Genomic DNA, 18,301 nt, shown 5'->3' on the forward strand with positions numbered 1-18,301 from the left:
AGAATTGGCCACACGGGCCCAAATGAATTGCAGAGAAGCTGTAGATAGTAGGGGAGCGCTTGGTGACCACTAATTCTACCATGTAATCTTGATAGGAAGCATCCAGACTGTGAAATATAAGGCCAGGCACAGTATCATGCCTGTAATCCCAGCACTTTGGGAGAACGAGGCGGGTGGATCACTAGCTGGGTGTGGTGACGCATGCCTGTAATCCCAGCTACTCAGGAGGCTGAGGCAGGAGAATTGCTTGAACCTGGGAGGCGGAGGTTGTGGTGAGCCAAGAAAGCGCCATTGCACTCCAGGCTGGGCAACAAGAGCAAAACTCCATCTCCAAAAAAAAAAGAAAGAAAGAAAAGAAATATCGAAGCAGCCTATACCATATTTCTTTGAATCTAAGATGCCATCGATTTTAACATGCACTTCAATGTTATGTACCATTAAGAAAGAGAGAAAAACGACCAAATTGCAGTGCACCACCCATGACGACAACGTATCCCAATTTCAGCTTTCTGGGGAGAGAGGGTTGGAAAAAAATGTTCATGTATTTTTACTTCCCTAAAGATCCCAATGAAGTCTGGCCGCAGTGGCTCATGCGTGTAATCCCAATAATTGGGGAGGTAGAGGCAGGCAGATTACTTGAGGTCAGGAGTTCCAGACCAGCCTGAATAACATGGTGAAACCCCTTCTCTACTAATAAAAATAGAAAAATTAGCCAGGGGTGGTGGTACACGCCTGTAATCTCAGCTACTCGGGAGACTGAGACACAAGAATTGCTTGAACCCGGGAAGTGGAGGTTGCAATGAGCCGAGATCATGCCACTGCACTGCAGCCTGGGCAACAGAGAAAGACCCGGTCTCAAAACAAAAAAACAAATAAAAATTTAAAAATCCCAATGAAGATAGTCATATTAAACAGTCTTCCTAATTTCATAGCTGCCCCCACCATGGGCACACCCTTAATAGTAAACTTTTGCTGTGGCTCCAAATGATGTTAGGTTTTAAAAATTACATTTGACTAAAACCTATAAACAATAAAAGTACAGAATTTAACTACCTGCCACTCTGACTAATTTCTTACTAGAGCTGACTGTAAGTCACTCAGGAAACATCAGCCATGCCCACCAAGGCCTTTGAAACCTATCATGGCTCTCCCTTGTGTATGCAGCTGATCACACAGAACCATGAAAGGGAGACACAGAACCCAGTGCCCAGCTCCAGCAGAGAATAGAGTTGTCCCAGGACTCTAAGAATACCAAATGTTTTAACAGTTTCCTCAGATATGCTGTTTATTACAGATGCGCAGGTTGAAACTCTGTCTTTTCACAGTCGTTTTTGGGAGTATATTCTAGAACAGTGTCTACCAGTCTTCAGACTGCACAAGAAGCACCAGAGGAGCACTTAAAAAAACTGATTTTCTTAAACTCTACTCTCAAAGAGGCACCTGAGAATGAGAATTCAGTTGAGCAAGACTGTCTTAGAAGAAATAGATGAGGTAATCACCAAACCTTTGCCCATAGCCAAGCTCGGTCTTCTACGGTGGATCTAACTGTGTCATCTGCCCAAGCTCTCCTTTTCTGGGAAGTATTCTAGACACTACCACTCTCTGACCCTCTGTGGAAGAAAATTCCTGGGAATTTAGGGTTAGGACTAAGAGATTTCATTTCAGCCTTGATGTGACTGTTCTCTTTAAGGGAGGATATCGGGAAGCAAACAAACAGAGAAAGTCTGTAAATGAGAAAAAAATGAAACACTGGATCAGAGAGAACAAAGATGGAGAGAAAATGTGTGTGTTTCCTACAACCCTAGAGACCTGGCTTAAGGTTGTCAGATGTTCTCTTCCAAAAAGACAAGAACCTCACCTGGAATGTGGAGGAAGCAACACTTCTTTAGGAGAATATGACCTCCTTCCATAGGACTGGCCTTTCACATTATTGGAAAAAATATATTATTAAACAAAATACTGACCATGTGAGCCAAACAGCTCATTAGCAAACAGACAAATCAGAGGGTGAATCATTCACATTACACAAAGATTTTTCGTGTTGTAAAAGAGTACACAGTCCTTTTAGGTAGCATTTTCTGAAGTGCTTATTTACGGATCATTAAATACTTAACAGAGGGAAAAAGTAAAAGCTAAAGTGTTTAAGCCAGTATTTATTAAATATCCACCCTAGATCCAGATAACACAAATCTAAAATTATAATGACAGTTAATTGTCCAGTTTTTACATTTTTATGTTAGCAGACAAGAAGCTAAAATAACAGCCTGCCCAGGTTAATACATCCCGAGTGTTCTAACACAGTTGTAATTCTTTTCTGAGGTCTTATTCTCAATCCCATAAGACACCCCCTTATCTTATAATACATGTCCCTTTTTTTACAGGCTAAATTAGAGGTTTTCTGTTACTTCCACATAATACTAATTCTCTTGCTAGATGTTGGCTAATGCTTAAATGTATTGTAAAACACTGAAAAGTACTATGTTCGACCAACTGAATTTTCTCTGTGCAATCATCTCAGAATTTATAGGAGCTGTTACACTATATATATATATATACACACATATATATATATATATATATATATATATATTTTTTTTTTTTTTTTTTTTTTTTTTGAGATGGAGTCTCGCTCTGTCTCCCGGGCTGGAGTGCAGTGGCCGGATCTCAGCTCACTGCAAGCTCCGCCTCCCGGCTTTACGCCATTCTCCCGCCTCAGCCTCCCGAGTAGCTGGGACTACAGGCGCCCGCCACCTCGCCCGGCTAGTTTTTTGTATTTTTTTTTTAGTAGAGACGGGGTTTCACCGTGTTCGCCAGGATGGTCTCGATCTACTGACCTCGTGATCCGCCCGTCTCGGCCTCCCAAAGTGTACAATGTTTTAACAAAGTTCTATCTTGTGACAGGAGAGCATTTTAAGGAACATTGCCTAATTTTTCTGTTTAGCTCTCTTTTTTTGGTGGTGGACAGGCTTTTCTTCTGTTGATCAGGCTGAGGTGCAGCAGCCCAGTTACTGCTCACTGCAGCTCCAACCTCCTGGGCTCAAGTGATTCTCCCACATCAGCCTCCTGAGTAGCTGAAACTATAGGTGTGCACCACCATGCTCAGCTAATTTTTTTTTTTTGTAAGAGATAGGGTCTCACTATGCTGCCCAGGCTGGTCTCAAACTCCCAGGCTCAAGAAATCCTTCCATCTCAGCCTCCCAAAGTGCCGGGATTACAGTTGCGAGCCACTGAACCCAGTCTCCCTTTTTAAAAATTGACCCAAACTCTATCAAATTCTAACCCTCTCATTCCTATTTATAGAGGAAACCCATTACTTCAAGGGACACTCATAAGATTGGAAGAGAATCCTGAGTAATACTTAGTATTATTTTACATGTAAGTAATAGATTACCTAAATTGTTGGACAACACCCAGCAGAGAATTAGTACCATATAAAATAATGGTAGTATTTTACTAATGGTATATAACATGTGATTTTTTCATTGAGCTATTTTACAGTTTTTATGTGCCACAGAGTAAGGGAGAGCATGGCAAGGCTGTGAAAAACAGAAGCCACTTCCTTTGGTCTTTCCATTCCATCTTGTAACTATTGCTTCTCACACACTCAGGCTAGTCAGTTCCGCTGTTAGCTGTTGAGGGGAAACGTCTGAGTGCCTCTTCTGTGCTGGAGATTTCTTACACCATTTCTCAGTGGACATCACCAAAAAGTTTTACTACTCTTAGGTTCTTCTCAGTTACAAAGATTAGATGGCACTTCCACAATGCAGACTAATTGGGGAAAATCTCATTCCTAAATTAGCAGAAACTCCAAATTATTTAATACAGATATTCCATGTTATTGTTTATTGAATAAAATGTTTTATTTAACTGAATGAATAGTCTGATCCACATTGGCATACAGTGTTTGTATAGTATCAAGAGTTTCGAAAACTTTGATTTTCCTTAACTACTTTATTTCCCCTGTAACTTGCTTCTGCCATTAACTCATGTGATAAAACTATGATTATAGTGCACAGGCATACTAACCAAGCCCATGCTCCAATCACCACAAATTCAAAATGTGTAACGCCCACACACCTAACATTTGACAGTATCCCCTGATGTATGTCTCATGACATGTCAGTCTCCTAGATCATAGATACAGAATAACACTAACCCGGCAACATGACTTTGAACAAGAGCCTGAGCATGATTTCCCAGAACAATGAAGAAGAAAGTCATGGGTTTTTTTCTGTTAAAGAACTGGGGTCCAGGGTCAGTGACCCTAACTCCATATATAACTTGTGGAATTGGAATGGGTTCAGAGAACACACAGATGATTAAAGGCTAAAGGGACTGACTTTAAGGAAAATATACGGAATGGATAATGTAAAGTTTGCTAAATAATGCCCACAGAGAGGGTTTAATAACCTCAAGAATATCTTAAAGACAGAAACATCAAGGAGGAATAATTTTTTTCAAGAATTAGCCTTTAGTTCTAGAACGTGAAAAGTATGTATTGGTTGGTTTAAAAATTTTAAGAAGTGGTGGTGGACGGGGGATGACACTGGGTTTTGAGTAAAAAGAAGCCAAAAGACATTTATTTTAATGGAAGACATTAAACTAATCAAAAGATGAGCTAGTATGAAATATCAGTCTAAATTAGCTGAATCCCTTTGTGAATCTGTTGACGGCAACATTTCAGCCCTACTCCAGGGTGATAGGCAGAAATGTTTTAATACACCTAAAAGTCTAACCTCTTCTCTCCATTTCCTAATCATGTCAGGCAGTAGGCTGAGCCAGGAAAGGTTGCTTTGGTGCGCCTCACATTGTGCGTATGCATTATTGTGCATTCCTGTGTTGATGAGCTGCATAGGGTTTTTCTGTGACCCTCTCTGGGGCCATTCTTTAATCTGACTTTTGCACTAGTGAAAATAACCACAGTACCTTGCAGGTCATTAGGCTAGGTAAACGGCTCATTACAGAGTGAAATGAGACCAATGATAGTCATATTGTGCCAATGCAGAATGTGTCTAATTCCTATTATCTAATTAAATGCCACTTGCTAAGTATTTATGGAGCATCTGCCATATGCTTCTCACCAAGTTGGTTGCTTCAAGGATTCATAAGAATTTTATACTGTACTCTCCACCCACAAGGGACTTAGAATCTTTATGGAAATATGCAACATATATTCAGGAATGATATTCAGAATAGTTCATAATCAGACTGGCACAGGCACCAGCCAATGAGACCCATCTTATCTGAATGAATGCCAGCTATTAATAATTGACAGAGTGTCATGGTGCATGCCGGTGAATACCAGCCTTGCTTTCGTCTGTTTTTTTTAACTGTTGGAGAAAAAAAATGTCTAAAATCTTATACTGGCTCTAATCAAATGCCAATATATGTGATGGAATGTAAATGCCGGATATGCAGCTCTTCCTTGTCCACAGCAGACACCATGAGGGTGTTACTTTCTTGTCCAAAGTCAGAGTGGCTGCTTGCACAATTTTATTTGAGGGAAAATATTTTTTCAAGCAAATGCAGAAGAAATGAGTGTGACTATTTCACACAGGCAGCCTCCAGCTGCATTCCTTAACTAAGAGAAACATTCAGCTAAATCTGTAAACAAAATGTCTGCGAGAGGTGACAAGAAAATGTAGCTCCATGCCTTCCACTGAGTATAATTTCTTAGTGAGGCCAGCTGGCATTTTGCAAAAGTTGACCTGTTGTCAAACCTGCTGGTGACTGTGCTGTTCTGATTTAGATATGAAGGATTGACTCAGAGGTGTCTATAAAATCATTCTGCGGGATGATAATTCCCAACTTTAACACCAAAATAAGAGGCAAATCATCAGCGCTGGCTGCTGTTTGAACCTCACGCTTAACTCGGTCTTCAGAGGTTGTCTGTGTCACTGGGAGAGGAGGTCACCGGGCAGGCTCAGGATGGGCTTAGCAAAGGCAGGCTGTCTCTGCTTGGCACTGCCCAGCTCGGGCCCTGTGTGAGCGAACGGCCCATAAGGACACAAAGTGGTTTTCGAAATCTGAATAAGAGCTCAGCTATCATCTATGAAATTGTGGATCATGGAATAGAAATTATGAAGAGATCCTGTTTTTCACTTTGTTTTATTGGCAAGCATCCTGAGCGATACTGACTCTTTCCATAATAAACTGTCATCGGACACAATTGTTTCAGAATATGGTCTCGGTGTTTGATTGCAGGGTCTGCAGACTTCAGACAGTGGGAATGCAATACTTAAGCTTCTTCACTTATTGCCTGCTGCTGTACAAATATAGGATTTGGCAATTTAGCCTAAAGCCTCCGTCTCTCCCGCTACATCCACCCGCTCTGGGAGGTTCCAAGAATGCAACTTTCCACAGGCTCCCAGGCAAGAGGAAGCCCGTAGAGCTGAAATCAGAGCCAAGGTGTGGGCCTGCCTTATGCATAATCCACCCACAAAACACAGTCTGATGGACCCCTTGCTAGATTGAACTTTGGGCTCCCCACCACTGAAATAAAAAAATAAATAACTGCCAAATCCTCATAAATGCTGAAAAGAAGCAGCTGGTAGCCAAAAGACCACTTTAATAATAGGAATAAAAATAAAAGCAAAGCTGGGTACAAAAAGGCTTATATCTGTAAAGAGAATTAATGTAAAGAAGGGGATCAAAGCCACGTTTGTGTCATGCCACTTGGTCACAGAGGCAGGCAGGAGAAGGGAAGGCATTTCAAAATCAAAAACCAGCCTGACACCCACCAGATAATAGCACAAAATGCACCTTAAAATCCCGGTGTTAGCATGCTCTGTCGGGATAGGCATGGAGTTATTTTCATTTCCTCTTACAGAAGAAGAATCTCCCTATAACAACAATGTTGATGGGATAGCGTTCTTTGTACAGAGGCATCCATGCTGACCCTGCCTGGCAGCGGAGTCTTCCCTGAATTTTGTTAAACCAAAATGCTTTGCTAGTAACTGAGTTCTCAAGTCCTCGATCACTGGGCAACCTGTCTATTTGCTGAGCCTAAGGTCATTTTTATGGAATATGGGCTAACCCGATGGGATCTGGATACATGTGCAAGGTAAACAATGATTCATAAAATTGAGGGTTTAAATCTGTGTGGGAAACGTTTGGGGCTGCTATACATTCATGTAAACCCTGTTGGTATTTGGAGAGCAATCTGTTCATTTCGTTTCCTTTCTGCCTTCATCTGGCATTCAACTTAACAAAGGAAGATGAGGGTAAGGTGCTGAGAGGCATGTGGAATGCTGGGAAAGGAGCAGATTCATGAGCACAGTCCTCTCCCTTCATTTACACACTGGGTTGTCTTGGGCAGCCCCAGCCCTTGGAAGCCTCAGTTTCTTCTGTTTTCTTCTCCTGTTTTGCCAGAGGGTTACAGTGAAGATCAAATGAGGCCGGGCATGGTGACTCATGCCTGTAATCCCAACACTTTTGAGGCCAAGGCAGGAGGCTTGCTTAAAGTCAAGAGTTGGAGATCAGCCTGGGCAACATAGTGAGACCTCATCTCTACAAATAATAATAATAATAATAAATTAATCAAAAAATAGCCGATCATGGTGGTGTGTGCCTGTAGTCCCAGCTACTTGGGAGGCTGAGGCAGGAGGATTGCTTGAGTCAGGAGTTTGAGGCCGCAGTGAGCTATGATGGTGCCACCGCACTCCAGCCTCGGTGACAGAGCAACAGAGCAACAGAGCGAGACCCTGTCCCCAACCCCCCCACCACGCACATAAAATATCTAACAAAGTAATATTATGTAAAGCATTTTGGAAATTAAAATGCTATGGAAATCTGTACAAAAATGTTTATGACAAGTACCCCAAAAGCTTATATAATGCATTAAGTATTCAAAAATTAATGACTTCTGCCTACAGAGGTAATAAAACTAGGTGTTTTCCTGCTGAGCCTTAAAGAAAATTAAGCCTTCTGTAGACAGAGATGGAGGTAAACTCGGCCAATGGAGGCAAAGGAATGTAAACTGAGGTGGAAAAATGTGTATATGGCTTGTTCAAAATCTACAAAATAGTTTCATTTGTCTAGAGCATGAGACATTGTAGTATTTAAGAAAAAAAATTTTCTTTTTGGTGTCTATCACAAGATTTTCCATCCTTTCGTTTCAAATGTTAGTTTCCGCAATGCCAATGGGTAAATATTTACAGCTCAATTCGTATTTTAGCTTTTCTATGCAATAGTCCCTGCTGTAGACAGCGTTAACATGAGCCAAAAATTCAAAATAGTTTCCCAATTTCCTTTGCTGTTCTTTGCTATAATGGCTGATATTTTATGATAATGTTTCTATTGTTTTAATATTCTTGCTTTTCTCATTCATATTCTAAGAGATTACTGTTAGTGCCAACACATTTGATTTATCATTTAGAGAAAGCACTTGTTCAAAAAGTCAGTACTGGGTATTAAATGATGATTGCCTGCAATGAATTTCTTCTCAACATCTGCAAAGACAATTTTGCCTTTTCTTCTTCCACTTAACTCTAAATGAGAGATCTTAAATATACTTAAGTAGGATTCATATCAGCTTAGAAAATATCTTCTTAAAACCTAAGATGTTAAAAACAGTTAGTTCCTAATGACTATTTTTCTTGGTTAAAGTAAAATACACACATGTGTACCAACATAACATTAAAGAATGATACTTACACCCTTTTCCTAAAATCCTGGTTAATACTATACAATTAAAATACTTATCTTCCTTTTCACATCATTTCTATTTCTATTTTATGCTTATGAAGTATTTTGTAATTTATCAATTGCTGTTTGTTTCAGAAAATATTTATTTCTTCTTGACCATTGAATCACGAAAATACAAGCAAGCAAGAGTAAAGCTGTTATTTTAAAATAAGCTTTCAGATTTGTCATACCTACCTCCAAGTGAAAGTACTTACCTTATACATACTATGTGACAACTCTAACTGTGTTCTTCATGTGTATATTGCAGGATTAACTTCTTTTTATTTGATATTTATTTATTTATTTATTGAGACAGAGTCTCACTCTTTTGCCCAGGCTGGAGTGAAGTGGCATGATCTCAGCTCATTGCAAGCTCTGCCCTCTGGGTTCAAGTGATTCTCCTGCCTCAGCCTCCTGAGTAGCTGGGATTACAGGCACCTGCCACCACGCCTGGCTAATTGCAGGGTTAATTTCTAACAGGTGACTGGGGCTTTATAACATTGAGGTTATAGCAAATAGAATAATCTTAAAGTGACATTTGAAAGAAAATGTTGTGTAAGCAAAAATAATTATTTTATTTTTGTCTTATAAGAGACGGTGTCACAGCCAGCAATCAATTCAAAATGTCACATTCATTGGTATTTGTCACCTTTGTATGGTATCTGTTATTTTATTTGAGGCCAATGAGACATTTATTCACCTATTTTTGACCCCACCATGTCCCAGCCGTAATATGAGAAGCTAAGTGGGAAAGGCAGAAATATAAAACTAAGTTAAATTCCTCACCTTAAACAATCTTGAATAATGATAGAAGAATGCAATTTTTTGTTTAAGTACACAAACAAATAATTGTAATAACAATTGACCCAAACTATAAGATGGGTCTGTACAAAGCATTAAAGAAATATAGAGGAGGAAACGACCCATTCTGTCTTCATGGAAGACGATGTTTTTGCTGAGTCTTAAAGAATGAATGGTGACCAGGTGCGGTGGCTCACGCTTGTAATCCCAGCACTTTGAGAGGCCAAGGTAGGTGGATCACCCAAGGTCAGGAGTTCGAGACCAGCCTGACCAATATGGTGAAACCCCGTCTCTACTAAAAATACAAAAATTTGCTAGGCATGGTAGTGGATGCCTGTAATCCCAGCTACTCAGGAGGCTGAGGCAGGAGAATCGCTTGAACCCGGGAGGTGGAGTTTGCAGTGAACTGAGATAGTGCCTGGGTGATGGAGGAGACCATGTCTCAAAAAAAAAAAAAAAAAAAAAAAAAAAATGAATAAGAATTTGGCAAATAGAGAAGAGGGTAAATATTCATGGAAAAGTTAATTACTCAGGCAATAGCACAGAGCTGGGAGGATATGACATAATTTTAGGAAGGACAAATGGTTTCATAGAAGTGGAATGCAGGATTTTTGAGAGTACTGGCATTAGATGATGGAGGTGAAGTGGGACCAGATAGAGAAGAACAACTGGTTGGAACAGAGCCTGGCACATAGTAAGAACTATATGAGTATTTGTTAACTAAAACACAAACAGTGCAACGGACCCCAGTAGGCACAGCCATAATTCAGGGCACAGAAGAGAGGTTTAAATACGTTAATTAATATCTTCAGAGACATTAGAGAGACTATTGCTGCTATAACAATTACATGAAGAACTTGTCATGAACAGGACAAATCAAAGAGCAAAAAAATATTCTTGGAAGTTAGAAATACAACTGCCAGCAGGCGCAGTGGCTCACACCTGTAATCCCAGCACTTTGGGAGGCCGAGTTGGGTGGATCACCTGAGGTCAGGAGTTCAAGACCAGCCTGGCCAACATGGTGAAACCTCATCTCTACTAAAATTACAAAAATTAGCCAGGTGTGGTGGCAGGTGCCTGTAACCCCAGCTACTCAGGAGGCTGAGGCAGGAGAATCACTTGAACCCAGAAGGCGGACGTTGCAGTGAGCCGAGATTGTGCCATTATACTCCAGCCCGGGTAACAGAGTGAGACTCTGTCTCAAAAAAAAAAAAAAAAAAAAAAGAAAAGAAAGAAAGAAAGAAAAAAGAAATACAACTGCCAAAATAAGAGGTCCCACAATGGAGATGAATGATAAATTTACCGGGGCTGAAGGAAAAGAGATGGTAAATATAAGGAAACTTAAGAATAATGAAGACTAGTCATATTTAACATTAATTTACTAAGAGTTCCAGTAGAAGGGAATTTGGGCAATGGAAGGAAGAGAAAATCCAACAAATAAAAAAAGGAAAATTTACCTGGGCAAAATAAATAAATAAATCCATAAAACAATGTACATCTTCACATGGAAATGAATCCCTGAGTGCCAAACAGGACAAATACAGAGAAAACTGATATAGTTTTGAAGAGGTAAGGGAGGTGTATTTGTGGAACATATTATCTAGACAGGAATATAAATCAAATGGGCATCAGACTTTTCATAACAGTTAACGGGTTCTAGGAACCATTGGAACAGTGTTTTCAAAGTGATTGGAGAAAAGATTTTGAACCTAGAGTTCTGCTAGCTAGTAAAACTATCAATGAAAAGTAAGAGCAAAATAGAGACATTTTATACGTGCCAAAGCTCGGAAAGCATTCTGCTTTTAAACTTGATATGAGTAAACCCCTTTTGAACCCTACAGGAAAAAAAATTACTCGAGTAAGTGGTCCAGTGGAATAAAAAAGAATCTATGAAAGGAAACATCCTGGGATATGAAAATAGAGAAAGAAAAGATGGAGTCAGAAAAACTAAAACAGAATCTTCCACACTGAAAGGTTTGCCTTAGGAAAGTTTAAATGATGTAGGATTGCATGATTCCGTCTCTTCTAAATGGCTCCATCAACACTACGTTGTTCTAAACTTTAAAACGTTTACATAACCAGGTCCTGCGCGGTGGCACACGCCAGTAATCCCAGCACTTTGGGAGGCCGAGGTGAGTGGAGCCCAGGAGTTGGAGACCAGCCTTGCTTACATGGCAAAACCCTGTCTCTACTAAAAATACAAAAATTAGCCAGGCATGGTGGCGGGCACCTGTAATTCCAGCTACTTGGGAGGCTGAGGTGGGAGAACTGCTTGAATCTAGGAGGTGGAGGTTGCAGTGAGCTGAGATCACCTCAATGCACACCAGCCTGGGTGACAGAGCGAGACTGTCAAAAACAATAAATAAATAAATAAATAAATAAATAAATAAATAAATAAGCCGGGCGCGATGGCTCACGCCTGTAATCCCAGCACTTTGGGAGGCCGAGGCGGGTGGATCACAAGGTCAGGAGACCGAGACCATCCTGGCTAACATGGTGAAACCCTGTCTTCACCAAAACTGCAAAAAATTAGCCGGGTGTGGTGGCGGGCACCTGTAGACCCAGGTACTCGGGCAGCTGAGGCAGGAAAACGGCGTGAACCCAGGAGGCACAGCTTTTGCAGTGAGCCAAGATCGCGCCACTGCGCTCCGGCCTGGGCGACAGAGTGAGACTCAGTCTCAAAAAAACAAAAAACAAACAAACAAACAAAATTTACATAACCGTAATATTTTAGGTTCCGTTTCTTTCAATTTTTAATCAACCTGTAGACAATATTTGAAAGGTCTAATAGAATTACCAAAGAAAAATAAACATTATAAACCTTGACGATAAAAATAATAATATAAGAAACAAAACTGAGGGAGTAGAAGAATGCTAATTTCCTCACAGCTAGTTAGTAGAGTCTACCTAAGTCGATAAATTAAGAGATACGCGATGAATACATCACTGGTAAAAATAACATAATAAAACATGGGCCGTGGAGATGAGATCGGCCTGTAGAAGACTGGATTGATTATTTTTTAACATACACAAAATAACTTTGGGATATTGTTCCTACCCTGTGAGAATTTGAACGCAGCTGAGATGAATACAAATCAGAGGTAGCTCCACCTCCAGTCTTGTCACACAGCTGCCTCTTCTCATTCTTTAGGTCTCAAGGGTCCTTCTTTTTTAAAAGCTGTTTGCAAACCATACCATCTAAAGTGGTCTATCATTCTACCAGTTCCTAGCCTTAGATAAATTGATTTCTGACACCTCTTACATAAATCAAATGTCTAGAGCAAATGGCATAGTGATACGGTTACACACATTAAATTAGGTGTTGCCTGGTCTGATAATTTTGCAACATTAGCAAATAAAGTGAAGCTAAATTGTGGGTTCATTTTATTCAGCTGATATTTTACATTCATGATTAAAGAAACTTACTTCCATAAACCTCAGAACATTTTCTAGGTAGTGAGTGTCTTCTAGACAATGTATAATACTTATGAAGGGATTTTTATATATCCATGATAGCTCAGGAAACACATAGAAGCAGACATGTAAGACGATACTCTCGTCGAAAGAATTACATAATGGAAATTAACATTATGAAGATAGGTCATCCATTCTAACGTAAATACATAGAAGTACACCATTGTGTATCAGGCTATAAAGTTGTAAAGCTCATTACCCATAAGGAGTCATACTGGAGAGAAATATAAATGAATTTAAATAGAGTTTAAACACAATCCTGAATGGCAATGCTAAAAACAGTTATTAAAAGAAAGTGGAATATAGTCAAGGATTCAACTGATTATGAACATCAGTTGATATGTTTTACAGAGAAAATGTCGAGTTTTCGTTAATGTGGAAAGTCAGTTATAAGAGTGTCCATTGTATATAGGTATAATTATTTTATATATGTATTTTATTTCACTAAATATAATGATATGTATGCTATATATTTTACTGTGTATATAATTTATGAATTTTAATCTATAAATTTACAATGATTTCAAAGAGAAATAAATTGCTCAATTCCTTGAAGCTACTGTTGGCAAGCAGACTGCAAAGTAAATAGGCTTTATTTCTGTTCAGTCTTAACACAGGAGCTTAGATGTATTGTCAGAGGCAAAAGGAGAAATAGGGTCTTCTTCCAGAATCCATTTCTTTAATGGATAGCATTGCTGATCCAACCATCTCTCTCACTTATGAGTCAGGGAATTTATTTTTTCTCAGAGCAGAAATATCTTGAATAAAGACAATATAGATGTAATGTCCCTGTGTAGATACAAACACTTGCCACAGGGAACAGGGCAGTAGCTCGTCATTGGTCATTAATGCTTTGGAACCTAGTAGTTTGCCAAAGAAGTAGCTCATGCAGAGCAGAAGGAGGACTCTGGATGGTTAACACAAAGAATGGGTAGGCATGGTGGAGTGTAAGAGGAAGATCAACATATAATATTGTAATACTCTCCAAAAAGCAAGAGGTGTGGTGAATGTACTGAGAAACTGAAGAAGGAGAATTTGTTATTGAGGGAGAGATCTGAAGGAAGGGAATGAAAATGAATGGACAAAAGCCTTTTTTGAAGTATTTTCTCTCAGTGGTCCTAACATGCAGCAGAATAAGTGCAGTCTTTAAAATCAGGTGATCTAATTTTAAGTGCCAACTCTGTCATGTTAAGGTCTTCAGGAAAACTCGTCACCTTTTTGCAGCCTAATTTAGATCTGTCCTGACTATCAACATGGGATAAAAAATAAACCAAACGTGTTGACAAAAAAACAGAGGGTGCCATTGTTTAGAAGATAGAATCTCCTTAGATCAACCTAGTTCTAAAATCAAGATAGTAGTACCGGTAGTTATGAAAATGCAAATCAAAACAGGGAGCTACCATTATTCATCCATCAGATTGATAGGGATGAAAAGAATTAGTATCAAAAAGCTCAGTGCTGGCAAGTACATGGGGAAACAGGCTTTCTCAAACATTGCAGGTAAACAGCTTTTGGGGAAGGCGATATGACAATATCTTCTAGATTTTAAAATGGGTATACCCATTGACTCAGCAATTTTCACATCAGGAATATAAAAGCCATGACACATATTAATATAAGTGCAAAGATGTATTGCAACATTGTAAAAGCATAAACTGGGAGCAACTTGAGTGTCTATTAGTTGAATAAATTATCAGATAGGCCAATTAAAATGAAAAATCTGTTAAAAGTAATAAGTGGTTATATATGCTTAGGTTTAGAAAGCTGTGCATATGTTGAGTGAATGAAGCACTTGTACAGAATAACATTCATACTAGGAGTTAATTTTGATCTTATGAAGAAAGAGTCTGTATCTATATATAGACATAGATATTTGTACAAAAATGGGGACAGATGTGAAAGGAGGCTGTTGACTTCCATTACCTCTAATGGGTATAACTAGAGTGGGATGGGATACTATTATTTGTTCATCTTCTCATCAAAGACATTAATTTTTGTAAAGAGAGAGTCTTTATTAAAATATTTACATATTATACAACAAATAACAAGAATAAAAGACAATTTCAGGCTTTCCATTTGTGATATTTCACATTATATTAATGTATCACATTATGCCTATCACAAATACCTAACAGAAGATAAGAGAGTAGCAAATAACTAAGTAGGAAAGTTCTACAATTTAAATGTACATCTCTACTGTTGTTAGCTTTTAATTTTAATGGCATATTTTATCTAATTAAAAAAAGCACCACATTGTCATGGAGAAAAATATCAGAAATACGGAAAAGCACAAAGAAGAACACAAAAATTTTCAGTAGAGTACTTTGTACATTCATTTTATTTTACAGTATAGTATACATCCTTTATCCCTCTCTCACTCTCTTTTTTTCTACGTATCCATCTATAAATAGGGTATATAATTAATTGTATGTAATTTTTAAAAATCGCAAAACATTAACATACAGTTTTTTAAGCTGCTTTTTTCCCTTACGAGTATAAGGAACACTTTCTTGTCTCATACAATACCATTTTTAGTGACACCCTCAGAGCATTCCATTGTATAAAGGATTAATAACTTATCCAACTAGCCATCTATAAATAGATATTTGGGCTATTACGTTTTAGCAGAAAAAAAATATGTACAGCACTTCTATCCAAATTGCTAGGCATGCTTTCTAACTTCATTTTGTTATTTGTTTTTCAGGTTATTTTTTAAGAAAAACATCAATGAATAAATTTTCTTAGTCAGCTAAAGACTGGATTTGTTGAGTGCCTCAAACTTACAAGAACGTAAGCATCTCTTGAGTCTTACGCATGGCAAAAGAAGGACTGTGGGTATGGTTAGCGTGTGGGGCCCGAGTCTCCAGGGATGCTAGAGGACAAAGTCACTGCAATCTTCCCAAGACCTATAACATCACACTGTGACCTGAGGCAAGGATGCTAGAAGACCCCATAGCCAGTTCTTCATTTTGCAGTGGACTTGAATGAAATGATGATAATTATTGATCCAGCAAACTATAACGGCTTCCCCTTAGTCTCTGGGGACTGTTGTGCAAATGTGTACTTAGGGACTCTTAAATACTGCTTATTAATGGTTTGACAGGCCATAACTGCTTTGAAGGAGCCATTAAAGACCACGGTATAAATCCTTTTGGGTTTTCTCTTATTTAACTCAACCTGTCAGAGACTGCCACATGCCTGTATTGGAACAGGCTGCTGAAAGTAGTAAGTGATGCTCTTAACTTCTGAACAATACATTCATGGTATCCAAAGCAAACTGGCAATTTCTTCTGAAATTCATTGATTCTTCCACTTTTTTCCCCTTTAATGTATTGAATCCATTCTCCTGCACATTTTAAAATAGCATGTATAACTCATTAGCTACTTTAATTATCTCCCATTTTCTAATTAATTTCTGTAGATTTTAGAACTAGGTACAGTAAAAATTTTTGGATACTTAATCAGGTTTTTATAATGATTCAAATAAAGTCTGATAAATCTATTTCCACAATTTTTAGGTTGTAAAATATTTTATTAATGGTTGTCAACCATATCAACACGGCCCAACTAGTAAAAACGATAACTTTTAATCCTCATCATTAACTCTGAAAGGTCTCTGAGCCATGGTGCATTTTCACCGACACAATTTTAACTGCCCTTAAGAATAGCATTGTAATAGCAGAAACACCGAGCAAACTTTCACTTCAGCCGCACTCTCAGTGCCAAAGTCAAGCATGTTTTTTCTTTCATAACCAAGTTCCGCTGAGACACTTATGGAAGTTAAATTACGATGTTTTGCCAGCATAGATCTCATTTTGAGTTACCGTCTTTGTTTTACAAACCTAATCTGGAGGACTGGACTTCTAAGGCCTGTGATATGTTGCCTGAGGAGCATGCAAGGGTTTAAATTGCATCTTTTCAATGCGTTCTGGCACTGCTGCCTGAAGCCAATACTTGTTTTTTAACTGGCAACCTGCCTCCCATGAATGGAGGAAGCAGATTGCCTCTTTGCTGAATACTTAGACAAGGTACTGATATAACAACACTGGACAAGCAGCTGGGAGCTGGGCTGTCAGCCTGTCACACACTGACAAATCTGTTGTTCATATTCAGGCAGGATGTGCGTGTTCACTCGCCATCAGTATCATCCATCTAGCGCGGGGGGTGCGGAGTAGCCTCGTCCCCGCGTGCCTATGGACCAAACGCTGTTATTACATCTTTCTGAAGGATCACAACGAAACAACTCATTTACTTTTTTATGATGGGGCCTGGCAAATTAGACAAGTAAGATAGCCTGCCCAATTTTTGTTTATCTTTCTTCGTTCAATACACCAAGACAGCCTGTATTACCATTTCATGTCACATACATAAAATCATAACTCTAAATGGCTCCAACCCGCTTTTCTGAAAATCCACAAGGCAGAAGGAAGGGCAAATATAAGAAATATTAAATTAAAATGCTGTTGTTAGAGGGGAGAAAATCATTTGAACACAGTGTGGGGTGGGTTTTTTCTCCCTCTCTCTCTTTTATTTTTCAGGCAGCACTGACTTTCAGAATGATCTCTAACAAATTTCCCCTAGAGCCACTGAATTTGTAACACTCAGACTCTCCCTCTCTCTGCAGATTCATTCCAGGCTGAATGTGAAGCCCACCTGAGACTACATTTACAATTCCCTGGCCAAACCATATCTATATTTATATGGGCCTTTGTAAATCAATGAAATATATTTTCTTTTTAAAATGTAGGCATTTGTGTGAATTTAAACGTAATTGAAGCTATATCCCAGAGTTCCTGATATGATGCCATTCACCGTTTGTTGGTCCTTACCTGGAACATTTAACAACAAAATTCTGGTTATGGGCTATTGGTTTGCATCGGTTACACAAATGTGTAGGTGTGTGTGTATATATATGTGTGTGTATATGCACACACACACACACAATTGTCTTTTACCCCTTCTAATCATATTCATTTTATGGCTTTAGATAAAGAGACTAAATCCACCATAATCAGGATTGCTGTGTAGTGTTTAGTGGGCTATTTTGTGTTGTTAATTCTGATGTATCAATTTTTTTTTCTTTTCCCATGGTCAGCCCAAGAGCTATTTCTTCTGAGGAAATATTTTGTGCAATATTTCAGGTAATCTGTTCCGTAAGATCCACAAAAATGTGCACCAATTCGAAGAAGCAAAACAACATTTTAAGTTAAGGCACAAATGACCCTGAAAACCCATATTAACATTTAAAAACGTTCATACTACCACTGTTATCAGAAATAAATCATTGTAGTTTGCAATTTAATCTTAAAAATTCCTTTAGGTTAAAGATGCTTTTGTGTCA

This window comes from Macaca thibetana, chromosome 1 (assembly GCF_024542745.1).
Source record: "Macaca thibetana thibetana isolate TM-01 chromosome 1, ASM2454274v1, whole genome shotgun sequence".
NCBI classification, from domain to species: Eukaryota; Metazoa; Chordata; class Mammalia; order Primates; family Cercopithecidae; genus Macaca; species Macaca thibetana.